The sequence below is a fragment of the Canis lupus genome, chromosome 2, assembly GCF_003254725.2.
Source record: "Canis lupus dingo isolate Sandy chromosome 2, ASM325472v2, whole genome shotgun sequence".
Classification (NCBI taxonomy): Eukaryota; Metazoa; Chordata; class Mammalia; order Carnivora; family Canidae; genus Canis; species Canis lupus.
This window is the reverse complement of record NC_064244.1, coordinates 82,166,045-82,184,508: the sequence shown is the minus strand read 5'-3', so window position 1 is coordinate 82,184,508 and position 18,464 is coordinate 82,166,045. Positions and strand designations below refer to the sequence as shown.

At 50.6% G+C, this 18,464-nt stretch overlaps 1 long non-coding RNA gene across 1 annotated transcript; it reads left to right on the top strand.

Moving 5' to 3' along the window:
* Positions 1 to 359: 359 nt before the first annotated feature.
* Positions 360 to 6,265, top strand: LOC112660447 (uncharacterized). The gene is made up of 4 exons (XR_004813827.2): positions 360 to 555; positions 1,268 to 1,400; positions 2,563 to 2,748; positions 2,922 to 6,265. It is a non-coding gene; the product is annotated as an uncharacterized LOC112660447 (long non-coding RNA).
* The last annotated feature ends 12,199 nt before the right edge of the window (positions 6,266 to 18,464 follow it).

Genomic DNA, 18,464 nt, shown 5'->3' with positions numbered 1-18,464 from the left:
GCCTGGGCCCACGGAGAGGAAGAGCTCCAGCCCCTGGGGTCATCCCTGGAACCGGGAAGCTAACCTTCAACCCGCCTAAACGAGAGGCAGGGAGGCGGAAGGGGTTGGGAACATAGGTTTGGACTCAGACCTGGGTCAGATCTTGGTTCTCCCGTCCATGGTCTCCGTCACCTTGGGCAAGTTGCTTACCTTCTCGAAGCCTCAGGGTTCCTGTCTGTGAAATGGGATCATCCTAGGGCCTACCCTGGGTTGTTATGAGGATCGAATGAGCAAGTGCTTAGCAGTGAGACTGTCCCAACAAATGGCAGCCACCTAATTACCTAGCTCTCTATTTGTTCACCCACGGAGGCGGGTGTTTTTCAGGTAAAGTAGGAGTGCCTTTGCCTGGCTGGAGGTCCCTTGTTCTGAATGCCCTAAAATTCCAGGGTCAGCTTTCAGAAGTCTCCCTCTGCTGAGCCACGCTCCCCACTCCGACTCTAGACTATCTGAGAGAGACACGTGTGCACACACCTTAGCTCTCTCCAGCTCTGGCTGACTTTCTGAGCACCGTTATAGGTGAGTGGTTCCCCAACCACACCCCAGCTCACCGGCTGGATTGGTCTGAGCGTGGGCAGACTAGTAAGATGAAGGGCATGGGGTCAGTCCTTCATCCCAGCACAAGGAGACATCTGTTCTCTGCTACGACCGGCGCTCGGACCGCTGGCTGGCCATCCAGCAAGTGTGTGACCTTGGGTTGGGCCAGAGGTTGGGGTAGGGCCACCCTATCTTTCCCAGGAGAAGAAAAATGCAGAGCACATGTCCCAAGAGTCAAAGGGGCCCCATTCCATGATGTCGTAGCAAGCTCAGGAGTCATCCCCGGTTCCTCTTGGCTTGTGTGCACCCCCTCCTATCCATTGGCAAGGCATCCCCGGCTGTCCTTCTCTGCTCCCCACTGTTACCTCCTTAATCCAAACAGCATCATCTTGTACAGCAACCCCCACTGGCCTTCCCAGCCCCTGCCCACACTCCCAATACTCAAGAAAGCTAAAGTGATCTTGGAAAATATACACCAAATCACCTCACCTCCCTGCTTAGACAGCTCCAATGGCTTTCTGTGTGTGGTGAACGGATTTCGAAGATGATCTCCCTGCCAGTTACCCCGCCCTTGGTACTTTTTGAGTGGGGGCAAGGCCTGTGATCTATTCTAATGAATACAATACGGCCGAGGCGATTGATGCCATTTCTAAGACTAGGTTACAAGAGATGGTAACTTCTGTCTCGCTGTCAGGCTCCCTCGTTCCCTCTGTGGCGTGTGCGCTTTGACGAAGCGAGCTGCTGCATCGGAGTGGCCGGCACGGCAAGGACGTGAGGATGGCCTCGGATCAGTAGCCTGTGAGGAACTGAACCTTACCAACAACAACGTGAGCTTCAGGCCCCGACATGAACCCAGAGATAAACTGTGAGATGAAACTGTGAGATAAGAAAACGTGTTCTGTTTTAAACCGCTACATTTGGGGGTAACTTGTTACACAGCAATAGCTAGCTAATACACTGCAGCACTTGGAGCAAAACCCTAGCGGACCCTGTGTAGTCTGGCCCCACATGCCTCTCCCACCCCATTTGGGACCACCCTCCCTTTGGCTCACCACCCTCCAGCCACTCTGGACCTTTGTACCTCTAATTCTTCATGCTCACGTCCATCCCTGGACATTCGGTGCACTCTGGCTGAAACACTCCCAGAGCTCTTAGTGTGTTGGTGCCATGTGGTCATCAGGTTTTCTTTTTCATGTTTTTTTTTTCAGAGAGAGAGTGGGAGAGCTTGCATGCACACACCTGAGCAGGGTTTGGGGAAGGCCAGGGGAGCAGGAGAGAGAGCTCAAGCAGGCTCCTTGTCCAGCAAGGAGCCGGACTCAGGGCTCAATCCCATGACCCTGAGATCACGACCTGAGCCGAAATCAAGAGTCGGACACAACTGCCCGAGCTCCCCAGGTACCCCGGTCATCAGGGTTACTCAGCCCAACTACCACTTCCTTAGACTGGCCTTCACTGGCCTCCCTCTGTCCTCAGTTACTCTCTTCCAAGCATTTATTACGCCCTGACATTACCTAGTTTGCTTGTTAGTTTATTTATTCATTCTAAGTTCTGCCACTAAACGGAACTACTGTGAGGCCAGGATGTTGACCCAGTTCCTAGCATCGGCCTCAGAATGTAGTAGGCACTCAAGGAATGCTTCATTAAGTTAATTGCTACCTGCAAGCGATGCTTCTCAACTAACCTACCGGTTTCTTGGTAGCTTCCAGTGGCGTCTCACCTGGAGATGTCCACCCAGCTCTTCTGGGGGAGGAAGGGCCTTCTTCCCTCCAAAGCTGGCCTCAGCTCTGGCCTCATGGAGGGAAAGGCATCCTTGTGTGGGGCACAGAGTGCTCCAGCGACACCCTGAAAGTATCCTGGGAGTTTGGGACTCCTCCAAACACATTCCTAGTTCCTCTCCACTCCATCGAAAGCATGCAGGACCCCACAGATGGCTTTATCATCCACCTTCAAGCCTTCACAATGCCCTCTTTCTGCTTTGGCTCTCAACAGCTTCCAAGTTTGGCTCAAAGAAACTTGGCCTCCTCCAGGGAGTCCTTCCAGAATTCGCCCTGGATAATTCCCCTCGTTCTCCGTCCTGGAAGAACAGGTGCCGTGCTGTGGATGGGGCTACAAGATGGAGCAGGAACAGCTCTGTGCTTAAGGAGCCCATGGCTGAGGAGGCAGCTATGGGAAAAGGTAACCACAGTGTGGTCAGAGCTCAGGAGGTACATGTTGGTCTGTAAAACTCCAAGCCACCGCGTTTTATTCAGCACCCTGAACGGGGGCAGTAATTTGGGTAGAGTCAGAGCTAAAAGCATCGGCCCCTGGGCCAGTCAGCCTGTGTTCAAATCCTTGTCCACCATTTCTAGGCTGTGTCTCTTCTGCAAGTAAAGTAGTCTCGCCACCCCTCAGCTGCTTCATCTGTAAGACGGGATGCATGGTAGCCATCGGTCATTGAGAAGATTCGGTGAGGGAGAGCGTTCAGATGGGCACGTGGCACAACTTCTCACGAGCAGCGGTGTCCCGACACCGTCAACCATGGAACACTTCCTGCAACAAGCATCTGTTGCTCGCCTCATATTCACAGGGAAGGCACCCACCTGGGTCCCTGACAGGCGAAGATAGAGTAGAGGGCGTCCATCCTCAGATGACTCACCATCTTCGTCAAGAGACCGGGACACACGGCAGCAGCAGACAGCAGACAGTTCAAGGACGCGCCGTGTACGATAACCACCGAGCAAATCTCCCGGGCTCACAGATGTCACAGGCATTTGGAGGAGTCAGGGATGCCTGGGCTGGCGTGAGTGGGGCAAGGTACGTCTTGACACTGTTGGCCATATTTTCCAATTCGGATCTGGGAGCACATGGCCATGTGGCTTCATGCTTCTGTACCCTGGCGCACAGCGTTCCCTCTGCCGGCCCACCTGGCACACTCCTGCTCACCCTTGAAGACACCGCGCATTTTTCCAGGTGGCCTTGACCTTCCCAGGTGCGGACAAATACTTCCTCCTCTGCATCTCTTGCTCCCCGGGCTTCTATTCTTGTTCCCTGGGTGCAATGTGACATCTATTGATGACATGCTTGTCTCCTCTGCTGGAGGGTTAGTGAGCTCTGGTGTGAGAAAACAGGTCCTTGTGAGCAAGGACAGCAGACAAAGATCTGCTGTGAGCAAAGATCTGCTTGTGAGCAAAGATCGCATCTGTTCCACCTTGAAATCTCGGAACCCAGCATAGGGTAGGGCCCTGCCTGGGGCACTGATCCCAGCTCAGTGTCTTTGCTGAATGAGTGAATGAGTGCACACATGGATAAATGAATAGTTCTGCCCTGAGGAACGATCACTGGACCAAGTATTTGAAGTCTGAATTGCTTCCGAAAGCTCGAGAGGTACGAGTCTCTGTAATCATGCCACCAGACTATGGGTTCAGCCCCACAAATCCTGCAGACTGCTCGGTGGCCGCCGTGGCTTCTGCTCCTGGCCCACACCCTCCCTCACAATAAGAAGCCCCGTGATCCCAAGCCCTCTCATTAACCATTTATAGGGCCGCAAAGCCCCTTATACCTGTGATCTCAGTTGACCCTTGAAGAATAGTCAGGTGGACAGGCCGTGGGTCATTGTGTCTGTTTTATAGAAATCAAGACTTAAATGGCTCAACTTTTCCAAACCAGAAACGAGCTTCCCGTGCTCCTTGTGCGGCTCCCGTGTCCTCGAGTGGGGTTCTATAACAATGAGAGATGAGTCCGTGGCTGCAGAGTGGAGGCCCTGATTGGATACAGGTCCTCAGAGCCTGGCATTTCAAGGTTTATTTTGGACCAGCCACACATCTCTGATTGCACGGCAGCCTTTAAGCTGTCCTCACTAGCCGCCCCTGCCCTCCCCCACCCCAGCTCGCAGCCCTGCGTGGGCCCCGGGCACCTCCTCGTGCATGCCTGCGGGCACTTCCTCCTTCCAGGTGTGTCTTTCTGAGAGGGCAGATGGGAACAAATAGTATAAAACCTCCAGAATTCTTTCTAGTAAATGCGGAGGCACACAGGAGGCTATTTTTATGTGAATTTGTATGTGATTTGCATAAATCTGCATATATTTCCCCAAGCCATGACACTGAGCTCATGAAGCAAACCATTAATGGGTGAATCCGCTTCATTCATGCCAGCCAATGGCAGGAGTAGATGCATCTGCTATCCTAGCTGCCCTGGCTGTATTTCCCCCCCTGAGATTTCTTCTAATTTAAGATGAAATCATTTTCAGCATTACCGAAGACCTCAAAGGATATAGGAAACATGACATTTATACAATAATAATAATTAATAATAATAAGTCTCTAACTCAGATGGCTTGCTATATAGTAAGCATTGCTCTATCAGGTGTAATTATATTATCCTTTTTTTGGGCAAATATATATTTTTTTATCTTCTCAGTAATCCAAATGGTGAGTCCCATCACTATCCTTATTTTACAGATGAGGAAACTGAGGTTCACAGGGTTGGGGTAACATGGCTTGTCACCGACTCAAACAGGGGCAACTGGCTTCATTTATTCATACAGCAAATTTTAGCTTAAGCACCTGCTACGAGCCAGGTATTATTCCAGACACTGGAAATACTGCAGCGAACAGTAAAAATAGAAAGTCCAGGCGTCACAAAGCATCAGGGTGCTTAGGTAGGGTGAGGTTGGGTTGCTGTAACAAAGAGACCCTAAATTTATTCAATCAAAGAACAAAGAAGTGAATTTCTCTCTCAACTGGTAATTCAAGGCCTGTTTCCCAGGTTGGTGGGCAGCCCTGCTCCACCTGTCACTGGGGAGAACCCAGGTTCCTTCCAAGCTTTTGCTCTGCTGGGCACCTGGGACACTGTCTTCACCTGGTTGGGTGGCCCTGGGCTGCCGCCCTGCGGTGTAGCGGCAGGAAGGTGGGAGGGAGCGCGGAGAGGCCACCCTCGGTGCTGAAGTCTGGGCCTCCGGGCAGAGGCAACAGTCATTTCTGTTTCCTTTCTGTGTGTAACCTGGTCCTCTGGCCACATCCAACTCCAAGAGGGGCTGGGAACGGGGTCTGGCTGGGCCCCGGGAGGACAGGAGAATGGCTCTGGGTGGGCAGCCAGCAGCTTTGCCACAGCATGACGTTCGTCAAGCAAGTGACGCTATTGGATGGTATCACACAGTGATAAGAGCAATGAAGAAAAATGAAACAAGGGAAGGGCCTGGAAGGTGATGGGGACAGATTTGTCAACAGTCATGAGCTCTTAATCACGGTTCTGAACTGACCCCCTGCAACCACCCCCACGTTCACAGCGACGGCGCTACAGGCTCAGGAGACACCCAAGCACTTCCTGAGCCAAATAAGGCCAAGTCAGGTCCAGCTGAGTAACCAGAGGCTCTGGCCAAGCCACAGTTTACTGGACTTGACCTTCAGGGAGGCTCTCATGCCTTTTTCCAAGGTGTTTTTATTTATTAGACACGTTACTCTCATTTTAAAAGTTCCTTGTGGTGTCTAGGGCAAGTACTGTCATTCCCCTTTGACAATGGGGCATCTTGAAGCTGGAGAATGTTCGGTTCAGTTAAAAAATAAACTGTAGGGGCCCCTGGATGGCTCATTTGAGCAGCAGTTGAGCGTCCGCCTTTGGTCCAGGGTGTGACCCTGGGGTCCCGGGATTGAGTCCCACATTGGGTTCCCTGCAGGGAGCCTGCCCCTCCCTCTGCCTGTGTCTCTGCCTCTCTCTCTGTGTCTCTCATAAATAAATAAAATATTTAAAAATAAATAAATAAACTGCATCCAGCTCTTGTGTGCCAAGGAACTGGGATAAGAAGGCAATTGGGATGCAATGCCCCCAGATGCCATGACAGGTAGGTAGGGTGGTGTACAGACAGGTAAGCAAATAATTTGTAAAACATACACACGATCAAAGTGAGCACACAATACAGTGGTGCAGAAGAGGAAGGGCGTGATAATTCTACGTGACCCCTACGAGAGGGGTCAAGGGAGGGATCACAGAAGAGGTGATGGGGGACCAAGTTTTTGAAGGATGAGTAGGAGTTCTTCAAGCAGATGGGCAATCTGTTCCAGGTCAGGCAAATACGTCCCAGAGAGAAGGACTGTGTACATAAAGGCGCAGGGAAACTTGCAAAACTTCTAAAATCAATGCTAGAAAGTAACTCGGGCCTCCTGAATCCTCGTCCATGCTAGTATTTGACCTTCGTTTGCAGCTGTTCAGGGTCTGGTGGCCTAGCGCCTGGGTGTTGTGTAAGTGTTGGAAAAGCTCTGATCACAGAGCTACCAGCCGTGCACTCGTCCAGGAGCACTGCCCGAGTGCCTTCTAGATGGACTTGGTCACCGGGGATCCACCGACATCCCTGGGCTGGCCTGATCCCCAGCGTGGGAGGGTGACCCGACAGGGGATGACGGGCTACACCAGGGAGGCCGCTGCATATTTCGAGGTCACGAGTCTGGACTTTGTTCTGAGCTCTCGCAAGGGTTGTGGTGACAAAAGACAGTAACCGGGTGTGCCTTGCAGAGACGTGACTGTGGGGACAGTGTGGGGCTTGAGTTGGAGGGAGGCAAGACTGGAGCGCTGCTCCGGGAACACAGACTGGGTCTCCCACTGGGGCCACTGGGGGCCGCACGCCTCCCCTCTGTGCTAGCAGGACCGCCAGGCCCTGCGCTTCGGTCCAGGCCGGAGGGGAAGGCGGGGAGACTGTGAGCACCCAGCTACGCCTCCAGACGGTGCGGGGACTTTGCCAGCCCTCCAGTCCCAGCTCCGTCACCTGCTAGTCACGGGGACTTCACTCAAGTGCTTTCAACAGTCTGGGCCTCGTCCTCCTCCTCCGTAACACGGGAGCCCTAGTACCTCCGAGGGTTTATGGGGCTGAGAACAAATACTACAAGCTTAGAACAGCACTTGGTGGGCAGGAGCCCTGGTGTTAAAATCATTCTTCGCCACTGTCATTGTTCCGTCCCCGGCTGCTGCTGCGGCTCCCGAGCCACTGACGCCGGGTCCTGGCGCGCCCTCGTCGTGCTCCTTGTGTCCTTACCCCTTCCTGACCGCAGTTGTGCTCTGGGAGACTGTGCCTCGCCGTCCCGGCGGTGGTAAGACATCTCTGCTGGCCGCTTCCTGTCGCCAGTCCTTGCCGCCACCTGAACCTCAGCATCCTGCGCCCGTCACCTTCCAAAGCGAGAGCTGATCTTTGCCTGAAGCCGTCTGAGGACCAGAGATGTGCACGAAGATGTTCATCGTGTTATTTATAATGGAAAAAAAAAAAAAAAGGCAAAGAAATAACCGGAAATACTACCTTAGTCCATTGCAACTGCTAGGACAAAATGCCCACGTCCTACAAACGACAGAAATTTATCCCCCTCCCCCGCCTTGTTCTGGAGGCTGGACGTCAGCGATCGGTTCCTGCCTGCTTCCCGGCTCACTCGTGGCCGTGTTTTGGCCGTGTCCTCCCACGCGGGGGGGCTTCGGAGCCCTGAGGGGCCTCTTTGCTGAGGCACCGGTCCCATTCGCCAGGACGCCGCCCTCACGACCTAACCCCCTCCCAAAGGCCCCACCGCCTAACCCCATCCCCTCGGGGGTCAGGGCCCCACCTGCCACCTGCTGTGGGGACCCAGGCACGCAGACCCCAGCAGACATCCCGCTGCGCGTCTTGCACAACATCCCCGTAGGGACGCGCTGCGTGGCCCCTCGAGATCTTGCCTCAGAAGACCCCCCAGGGGCGAGGAAATACCGCGTGGGAGTGGCCGGTTACAAAGCCTCACGTGCGGCGTGGGCCCCACTTCGTTTTACGGATACGCACCCGGAGAAGAAGAATGAAATACTAACGGAGCTTCTCTAGGTGGCGTCTTATAATCCAGAAAAAGACACTGAGAGCAAAATGGAAACTTCTGGGGAGTTACATTCGTCTTTTGAGTAAGTCCAGACACTTGCAGGGCCCAGCTGTGACCTCAGCCGAGTCCCTCCACCCTCGTGTCCAGCAGCCTCGCTCCTGCTCCCGAGTGCCCAGCCCGCGCTGCTCCCGGGACGCGATGGGCCCTCTGTCACCTGGGCCCGGGTTCCCCCACCCCCCCGGGGCCGCTCCGGCTCACCGAGCCACCGCTGTGGGCTCACCTGTCTGACTCCCGCACGAAGCCCGTAGGGAGAGACACCCTGACCCCTAACCGTCGGCCCCGGCCCGTCGTGGGTGTTCGGGAAAGGCCACAGCTTTCCTCGCCCAATTACCAGCCAGGAGGCGCGTCAAGAGTCCCCGCGGTGTCCAGTTCGGAGCAGCGCCACCTGCAGCCTCCGGCAGCTCAGGGCCCCGGTCAGCCCCGAAGGCCCTTCCCCAGGAGCAGGAGGGGTGCCCTCCTCCAGGCCAGGCGCCCCCCGAAAGCTGTCTCCTCCCGCGGCCGCTGCGCTCCAGGACACCCTCCGCCCCAGTGTCGCCCTCGTCGCTGCCCCAGACCCCAGGCCACTACCTTTCCTGCCTTCCCTGTCCCGCGTCCTGCCGTCTCCACTCCGCACCCCGGTTTGGCCTCTGGGGAGCTGAGAAGAGCCAGCCCCCCAGGAGCGAAGAGGAGCCGCGGAGGCCACAGAGCGGGAATCGTTCCCGGGCTCATGGCTCGTGGCGCTGGGAAGGGGCCTGTCCCCTCGAGCTCCGCCTCGCTGGGGTGCACCGTATTCCAAGTGATGGGTTAAACCAGATCCAGGGGCGCCGGGGGCTCAGCGGTGGAGCGTCGGCTCTGGGCTTGGGGCATGACCCCGGGGTCCCGGGTTTGAATCCCGCATTGGGGTCCCAGGAGGGAGCCTGCTTCTCCCTCTGCCTGGGTGTCTGCCTCTCTCTCTGGATCTCTCATGAAAAAAATACATAAAATCCTTAAAAAAGAAAGAAAGAAGGGGACACGCTCATCTGCCCGTTGCCAGTTTCCGTCGTAGGATGTCTGCGTGCACTCAGACTTCAGCCACCTTTCCTGAGTCAGCTTTCTTAGTAAGAAAGAGAATGTTCCAGTCTTCCGTCCACTGGCGGTTCTCTTATGCTCAGCTGATTCGGACCAGGTTGGGGTCGGGAAGGCAGTTTTTTGGCGCCGCAGAGCCCAGTGCCTCCCTGCTCAGCCTCCTCCCTTGTCTGCGCGTCTGCACCTGCATCTGGCACCTGCATCTGGCACCTGCGTCTGGCACCTGCATCAGCACACCTGCATCCGGCACCTGCATCCGGCACCTGCATCTGGCACCTGCACCAGCACACCTGCGTCTGGCACCTGCACCAGCACACCTGCGTCTGGCACCTGCATCAGCACACCTGCATCTGGCACCTGCGTCTGGCACCTGCACCAGCACACCTGTGTCCGGCACCGGGACCAGCACACCTGCATCCGGCACCTGCGTCCGGCACCTGCACCAGCCCACCTGCATCTCCACACGCACTCCCCTGAGCCGCACAGGTGACCGTCCTAACCATCACCCCACAAAGCAGCCCTCTCCCTCTCCTAGCGTCAGTAATAGTTAGGAAATCCCTGCTGTTATTTCCCTCCCACGCTGATCAGTTGGCTCCTGCTCAGTTTTCCAGCGAGTTCCAACCGACTTCCTGGAGTCGTGTGACGCTGGCCCTCGGTCTCTCCCTCGGAGCCCCCATTCGCCTCAAGCTCCGCGTATTCCAGAAACGTTGTCTCGTCAAATTGGCTGCAAGGATCCGATGGGATGATATCTCTGAAGCTCCCGGTAAACCCTGCGCCCCTTGCAAACGTGAGGTGCTGTTTCTCCCACGCCCCTGAAGCCCATGACACATGGGCTGACACATGACACATCCATCCTTCACTCGACTATGAAAGAGCAGAAAAGTTAGACATAACCTGTTTCCCACTGAGAATGTTCTCTTTCTCAGACGTCAGGATAAATCAGGTGAGTCCCAGGTTTTGGGGGTTTGTGGAAAGTGCACTTTATCCTGGCGCTTTTGTGCAAATCCTACCAGATTACTCACCCAGAAGATTAGGTGTATTTCCTGGCAAGCCTGCGAGGAACTCGTGGGTTATCTGTGGGCCCAGAGGTTTTGTTCCGAATTTTCTGCAACATACTCTAAACAAGGGTCATTTTGTTCGTTCACTCAAACATCAAACATCCTGGGTCCCCGGCTGGACTCTAGGGGCACAGGAAGATCTGAAGACGATGCTGCAGACTGGTCTCTGAGTGGGGAAAATGAATTCATTTCCGGCAGCAGATGGAAATAAATGACACCAGTTCTGAGCAGGACACTCCTTCATCCTACTTTTCTCATGAACTGTCAGTCCCCCTTCCCTTCAGTGCTGCCAAAATTACGTTTCTGGGTCTTGATGATAATTTGTGGCAGCTCGAGTGGTCACACTCGGGGGGAATCTTCGGAGCAGTTTACCCATTTGAGTCAGGCCCCATCCATCTAGAAACGTGCTACGGCCAGGGATGTGCTGATGGATGTCAATCCCCTGGCTTCTCCAGAAAACACATGCCAATATCTGGGCACATCAATAAGCAAAAATTTTGCCAATAAAAAGGGTGTACGGTGCACAATTCATAAATAACAAATTACAAATAACAAATCTTATTGTAAATTCCATACAGCCGACCGCTTCTTACAAAACATTTTCACTGATTTTTGTAGAACTCCTGATGTGCAGCAAACCTATGGTTGCACTTCAGTCATGTTGGCAAAACACCTGCTTGATCTGACTCAGCAAAGAAGTTGCTTAGATTTTTGATGATGGACTGGAGTTCCCACATAGTGACTATTGACTGGGACGCCTGGGGGGCTCAGGGGTGGAGCATCTGCCTCCAGCTCTGGTCGTGATCTCGGGGTCCCGGGATCGAGTCCCGCATCGGGCTCCCTGCGTGGAGCCTGCTTCTCCCTCTGCCTGCGTCTCTGCCTCTCACTCTCTCTCTCTCATGAATAAATACATAAAATCCTTAAAAAAATTACTATTGACTGATCTCTTTATTTGCATTAGTGAGTAAAATAAAACCATGCATACACATTGAAACTTCATTTAATGATGTGAGCAACTTCTCTTCTGAATCAGTGTTCAAATACTAGAATATTTCCTCAATTCTGTGTTTGTCTCAATGTAATAGTCATGGGCAGAACGTGCTTTCCAGTTTATCAGTCGATTGATTGATTGATTGATTGGGGCAGGGAGGGGCAGAGGGAGAGGGAGAGAGTCTTAAGCAGGCTCCATGCCTCGTGCAGAGCCCAGTGCAGGGCTCAATCTCACAACCCTGAGATCATGACCTGAGCAGAAATCAAGAGTCAGACGCTTAAAAGACTGAGCCACCCAGACGTCCCTATTGTTGTATTTATTATAACAAAGTAATGCATTATTAACTATTTTATTAGCATTAATGTTTTTCTATCACTTTTAAAAAAAGATTTATTTAAAAGAGAATGCAGGTGGGGGGGTGGGGCAGAGGGAGAAGGAGGGAGAGAATCTCAAGCAGACTCCCCGGGGAACGCAGAGCCCACCACGGGGCTTAGATCCCAGGGCCCTGAGATCATGACCTGAGCTGAAACCAAGAGCTGGATGCTTAACCCGCTGAGCCACCCGGGCGCCCCTGTTGTTCGCATCACTTTTAAAAGTCTATACAGTTTAAAAAGAACAAATTAAGTCCTGATTTGTAGTGTTTCCCAATTTCCGTGGTGGAAATACTCACATTGTAGCTGATGCCAAGTTACCAACGTGTTGTCACTGGGCATGGAATTGATAAGAAATGTGCAAGAGCACAACATTCAGTAGAATTTCTACCTGCAGATGCAGTAGATGTAAATAACCTCAAGGGCACAGATAATAGTAAGACTTAGTGGAGTAATTAGGAAATAATGAGTTTTAAGTATTTATTACCTTTTCTGTCTCTTTCCTTTTTTTTTTTTAATTTTTTTTATTTATTTATGATAGTCACACAGAGAGAGAGAGAGAGAGGCAGAGACACAGGCAGAGGGAGAAGCAGGCTCCATGCACCGGGAGCCCGATGTGGGATTCGATCCCGGGTCTCCAGGATCACACCCTGGGCCAAAGGCAGGCGCCAAACCGCTGCGCCACCCAGGGATCCCTGTCTCTTTCCTTTTTATATATTTTTATTTATTATTATTTTTTGGCGAGGAGAGAGAGAGGGTGTGCATGATGGAAGAAGAGGGGTAGGGGCAGAGGGAAAGAATCTCAAGCAGGCTCCCCACTGAGTGTGGAGCCTGACTTGGGGTTGGATCTCCTGACCTTGACATCATGACCCGAGCAGAAATCAAGAGTCGGACACTCAACGGACTGGGCCACCCGGGTACTGCTTTTTTTTTTTTTTTCTAACCACTTTAACCTTTTTAATGTTTACATGTCAATAGCATTAAGTGCACTCACAGTGTTATACAACTGGCACTACTTTTCAGTTCCAGAACTTTCTCGTGGCCCCAGGTGGGAACTTCATACCCCGTAAGCAGCCATTTGCCACCCCTTCCACCAGGGTGCTTTCTGTCTGTGCATTTGCTGTCTCTGGGCACTATTTAAATGTCCGGTTTCTTTCCCTCAGGATGATGTTTTCAAAGTTCATCCATTTGTAGCTCAGATCAGTAGTTCATTCCTTTTCTTGGCTGGTGAATATTCCATCGTTCAGAGAGACCACGGCCCCTTTAGCCCTTCATCCACTGATGGACGTTTAGGGTGTTGCCACCTTTTAGCTACTATGAATAGTATTGCTATGAACATTTGTGATTACCTTCATTTTCAATATAATTTACTTAATTGTAAGTTTATATAATTTCATTTTTAATAATGGTTGTGTTGGAGCATCTGGTAGAGCATGCAACTCTTCATCTCAGGGTTGTGAGCTCAAGTCCCATTTGGGTGTGGAGTCTACTTAAAATAATGCTGATGATAATAATAATGATGATGATAGTAATAAATAACAGTTCTGTTACCAACCAACTTGCAAAATTCCTGAACATTTAAAGATTGGCCCTTGGGAGTGGGCAGGCGCCGGCTCCAGTGCTCCGCGGGTTGTCACCATCTACCAGCAGATCTGTATTCTGGGATCAATGAAGGCTCCTCCTTGCTTTGTCAGTTTGAGCAGGTCACTAAGCTCTCTTGTCTTTGTCTCATCTCTAGAATGAGCCTCTTGGGCTAGATGATGTCTAAGGTCCCTTCCTGGGATAGCTTCTCTCTAATTAGTGGCCATGCCAGGTAAACAGGTGAGACAAACCCACATTAACCTACCACCACCACCCCCAGGCAGTTGAGGGGCTGAGCGGCATGCTTCTGCAGGTCAGGGTCATCAGCCCCATGGCCCTCGATGGACATGTTTTGATTGTCCCCCTTCCACCACTTCTCTTCTCCTCTGATCAGTTTTCCCGTTGGTGGATTCAGCCTCTCCCTGTTCTCGAGCCTGTATTTTAGGCACTGACCTGATGAATATTCTCTCCTTGACCAAACTCTACTCATACTTCTTTGAGCTACCCTTCCATTGGGCCCCATCCTTGGGTATGTCCTCAAGGGCCCAACTTTAGCAAGAATCCTGCTTTGTCAGGTTAGCCAAAATCCCTATCCTTTGTATCTGCCCAAATTCCTCACTCCACCATCCCCCTGTGGCACCTGACTGCCCTGGCCTGCCTTCAGCAAGAATCCAGCCAGGTCAGTTTAGCCGGAATTCCCCCTTAGCCCTGATGGTTCCCCTTAGCCACTTTCGATCCATTGAACCTCCCACCTGTACCCCCCCACTGCTCCTTGGCTATAAATTCCCACTTTTTCTTGTATTGGGAGTCGAGCCGCACTTCTCTCCCCTTCTGCAAAGCCCCATTGGGGCTGTCCTTATGCTTATTTCTATAGTCCTGAATAAAGTATGCTGTACCATTTTAACAAGTGCTATGGCTTTTTCTTTAACAGACCCTACCCCATCTGCAGGTGATCAGGTCAGGACTGAACACATGACACAGTTGGCTCTAAGAAGATGCCAGCATCTCTTTCTGAAAAGAGAAAGAATAACCTCTTTTCCTTCCACTGAGATACTATGGTGTGAGGATGTGGTGCTTGCCGTTGCTAGGGCCATTTTGTGGCCCTGGTAAGCATTTGTTAAGCACCTACTGAGTGCACGCAGGGCCCTGAACCAGTGGAGTCTGTGAGCAAATGGATAAGAAGAGAATGGAGATGCGCGGTCTTTCTGGACTTCTCAGTTCACAAGCCAATAAAATCCTGGTTTTTTTCTTGGGCTAATATGAAGTTTAAGCTGCATTTTCTGTCTCATGCAACTTGAAAAAAACCAACCAAATCAAAGGATGCCACCTCCATGAGAATGAGAGCTTCACTACCGCTTTAATATCAGACCAGCTGTGCTCAGTGCCTTTGATCCAAAGAGATCCTGGGGATTCCCACTGGTCCTGGGTCCAATGGGAATATTAGAAAACCCATCCCCTGTGTAACCTGAAGGATCACCTCTGGATACTGTGGTATAATAAAAAATATATTCAGTCATCATCTCTGGTTCCTGGCACAGTGTTCTTAAACCTTTGGCATTTCCTGAGTGAATGGCGTGTATTTGGTTACTCACAACTAACCCTTTTAAATTGCACCTGAGTTTGTGCCAATGCCATGGCTCAGGGTGGGGCTCTTAGATAGCCTCAGGATGGGACCGGTCACCAGAAGGACCAAGAACTTTCAGCCCCAACCCTGAACTCTGGAGAGGGGAGGGAGGCTGAAGATTGAGCTCTGTAAAAACGCATGGACAATTATGAGCTTCTGGGCCGGTGAGCACATGGAGGTGCTGGGAGGGCGGTGCCCCGAACAAGGCTTTGTTCTCAGGTCAACGGTACCTTCTTTTCTCCCCAACCTCACATCACCTGCAAACTCACACATTTCCCCCGGCCCCTCTTTGAAGTAGATAAGCTTATCAGAGCTTGGAAGAGACAGTGATGTGTGGCTTCTCCTGCCGCCATCAGACTAGCTCTCTCCCTGGCACTTGACAGATGAGGTACACTTCAGTTTGGTGATGAACGAGATAGAGCATGACCTCAGAAGTGATCAGGTGGTGGAATGGAATGGTGAGTGAGCACAGGTAAGCCTAAAATCCCTCAAGGAAAGGAATACATTAAGCTAAATGAGCTAATTATGTGTGTAAAGGACCATGCCAACAGGAATATGGAATGGGGGAAAGACGGTCTCTTTAAATAATGGTGTTAGGAAAACTTGGACAGCTACATGCAAAAGAATGAACTGGACCTCTTTCTTACGTTTTCATACACAAAAATAAACTCAAAATGGATTAAAAACTTAAGTGTAGGGCAGCCCTGGTGGCTCAGCGATTTGGTGCTGCCTGCAGCCCGGGGTGTGATCCTGGAGACCAGGGATCGAGTCCCACATCAGGCTCCCTGCATGGAGCCTGCTTCTCCCTCTGCCTGTGTTTCTGCTTCTCTCTCTCCTCTCTGTGTATTCTCATGAATAGATGGATAAAATCTTAAAAAAAAAAACTTAAGTGTAAAACCTGAAACCATAAAACTTTTAGGGGAAAACATAGGCAATAAGCTTTTAGACATCAGTCTTAGCAGTATTTTTTTTGGATCTGCCTCCTTAAGCAAGAACTACAAAAGCAAAAATAAACAATTGGGACTACATCAAAAAAGAAAGCTTTTGCACGGCGAAGAAAACCATCAGCAGAATGAAAGTCAACCTACTAATGGGAGAAGATATTCACCCATGATATATCTAGTAAGGAGCTAACAGCCAAAATATATAAAGATCTTATACAGATCAATGCCAAAAATAAAAGAGAATCCCATTAAGAAATGGGCAGAGGATCTGAACAGACATTTTTTCTCAAGACATCCAGGTGGCCAACAGGCACATGAAAAGATGCTCAACATCACTCACCATCAGGGAAATGCAAATCAAGACCACTATGAGATATCACATCACACCTGTGAGAATGGCTATCACCAGAAAGACAAGAAACAGCAAGTGTTGGTGAGGACACGGAGAAAAGGGAGCCCTTGCTCACTGTTGATGAAAATTTACATCGGTGCAACCACTACAGAAAACAGTATGGAAGTTCTTCAATAAATTAACAATAAAACTACCATACTCTCCAGCAATTCCACTTCTAGATATTTATCCAAAGAAAATGAAAACGCTAATTTGAAAAGACGTATAGGGGCACCTGGGTGGCTCAGTTGGTTAAGCATTGACTCCTGATTTTGGCTCAGGTCATGATCTCAGGGTTGTGAGACAGAGGCCTGCATCAGGCTCCACAGTCAGCACAGACTCTGCTTGAGATTCTCTCTCTCCTCCCTCTGCCCCTCCCCGCCTCTGAAATAAATAAATAAATAAATAAATAAATAAATAAATAAATAAATAAAATCTTCAAAAAGACACATACACCTCTATGTTCATTACAGTATTATTCACAATAGCCAAGATACAGAAGCAACTTAAATGCCCAACAATATGTGAATGGATAAAGATGTGATACACACACACACACACACACGTATACACAACAGAATATTAACGGGACAAAAAGAATGAAATCATTTGCAATGAGGTGGATGGACCTAGAGGGTATTATGCTGAATGAAATAAGTCAGACAGAGAAAGACAAATACTATATGATTTCACTTATATGTAGAATCTAAAAAACAAAACAAATAAGCAAAATAAACAGAAAGCTACTCATAGATTCACAGAACAAACTCATGGTTACCAGTTTGGGGGGCAGATAGGTGAAGGCGATCAAGATGTACAACCTTCCAGTTATAAAATAAATAAGACACCGGGGTATAATGCAGAGCATAGGGAATATAGTCAATGATACCGTAACAACTTTGTATGGTGACAGATGGGAACTAGACACGGTGGTCGCTTGTTTTATAATTTATATAAACCTCGATCACTTGTGCACCCGAAGCTAACACACTGAATGTCAATTATTCTTCGATAAAAATAAAGAAAACATGTCAGTCAGCCAGCATTTATTGAGCACCTCCTGTATGCACACAGAGTCCAGCACCAGCCCTGGACCAGGTACCTGGGAGGAGAGGATGGCAGTGGAAGGCACAATTCTGGACCACAGGCACGAGTCCTCAGTTCTCACCAGTCACTAAACTCTAACCTTCTCATGGCTGGCTCATCACGGGAACGCTCTTAATCATCACTGGGTTTAAGGGGAAGCACTTAGGCAGAGCCACTCAAGTCGGATTGGAGATGCTGAATTTGGAAACGCTCCAGCGTCTATGAGAAGGCCCGCCGTCTGATTTCTTTAGGGAGCAAATGACCTCAGCAGACGGTACATTTCATCACCTGAAAGGATGGGAAGAGGTGAGGGGGGATGCCTCATAGGAAGTGACACCTAACTACTCATTGCTCATCCTGTTTCCAGCCCTGGCAGGCAAAGTCCCTCTGGGCATCTGGTCTACCCTTCCCCAGGAAATGCCAGGCTCGAGCTCCCGCACACACGCCCCGAGGGTGAATCAAGGCCTTTTTCTCAGCTTAATCACAAGCCCTGTAAGAGTAGAAAATGAGTGTTCTGCATTGTGATTCTCCGTCTCCTGCTCTGATTAGTTATTCGGGAACTGTTGATGGGTGACACTTGCCTTGAAGTTGTGGCGACTTTCAATATCCTGAAGCATAGAACGCGGGGAGAGAGCCCTCCGCACGGAATGACAATGCATATTGAAAAAAGAAAATAGTGCAATTGCTGCCTTGGAAATAGGAATGTATCTTTGATGAGAAAGCACTTTGCAGATGAGACTCGCAGGAAGAGAGGCTTCGAGGTGATTATTTCTGAGAGATTGTACATGTAGACAGGCAGCTATTTTGCCAAAAGACACTCATTGTCCGATTATGAAGGAATGAATGAACAGGAAGGGGACAAGGGGACTTCTCATCTCATCTGGATACACATGCCCCTTGCTTTAGGGAAGGCATTTGTTCCTGAAAAGTTAACTGCAAATTGGAATT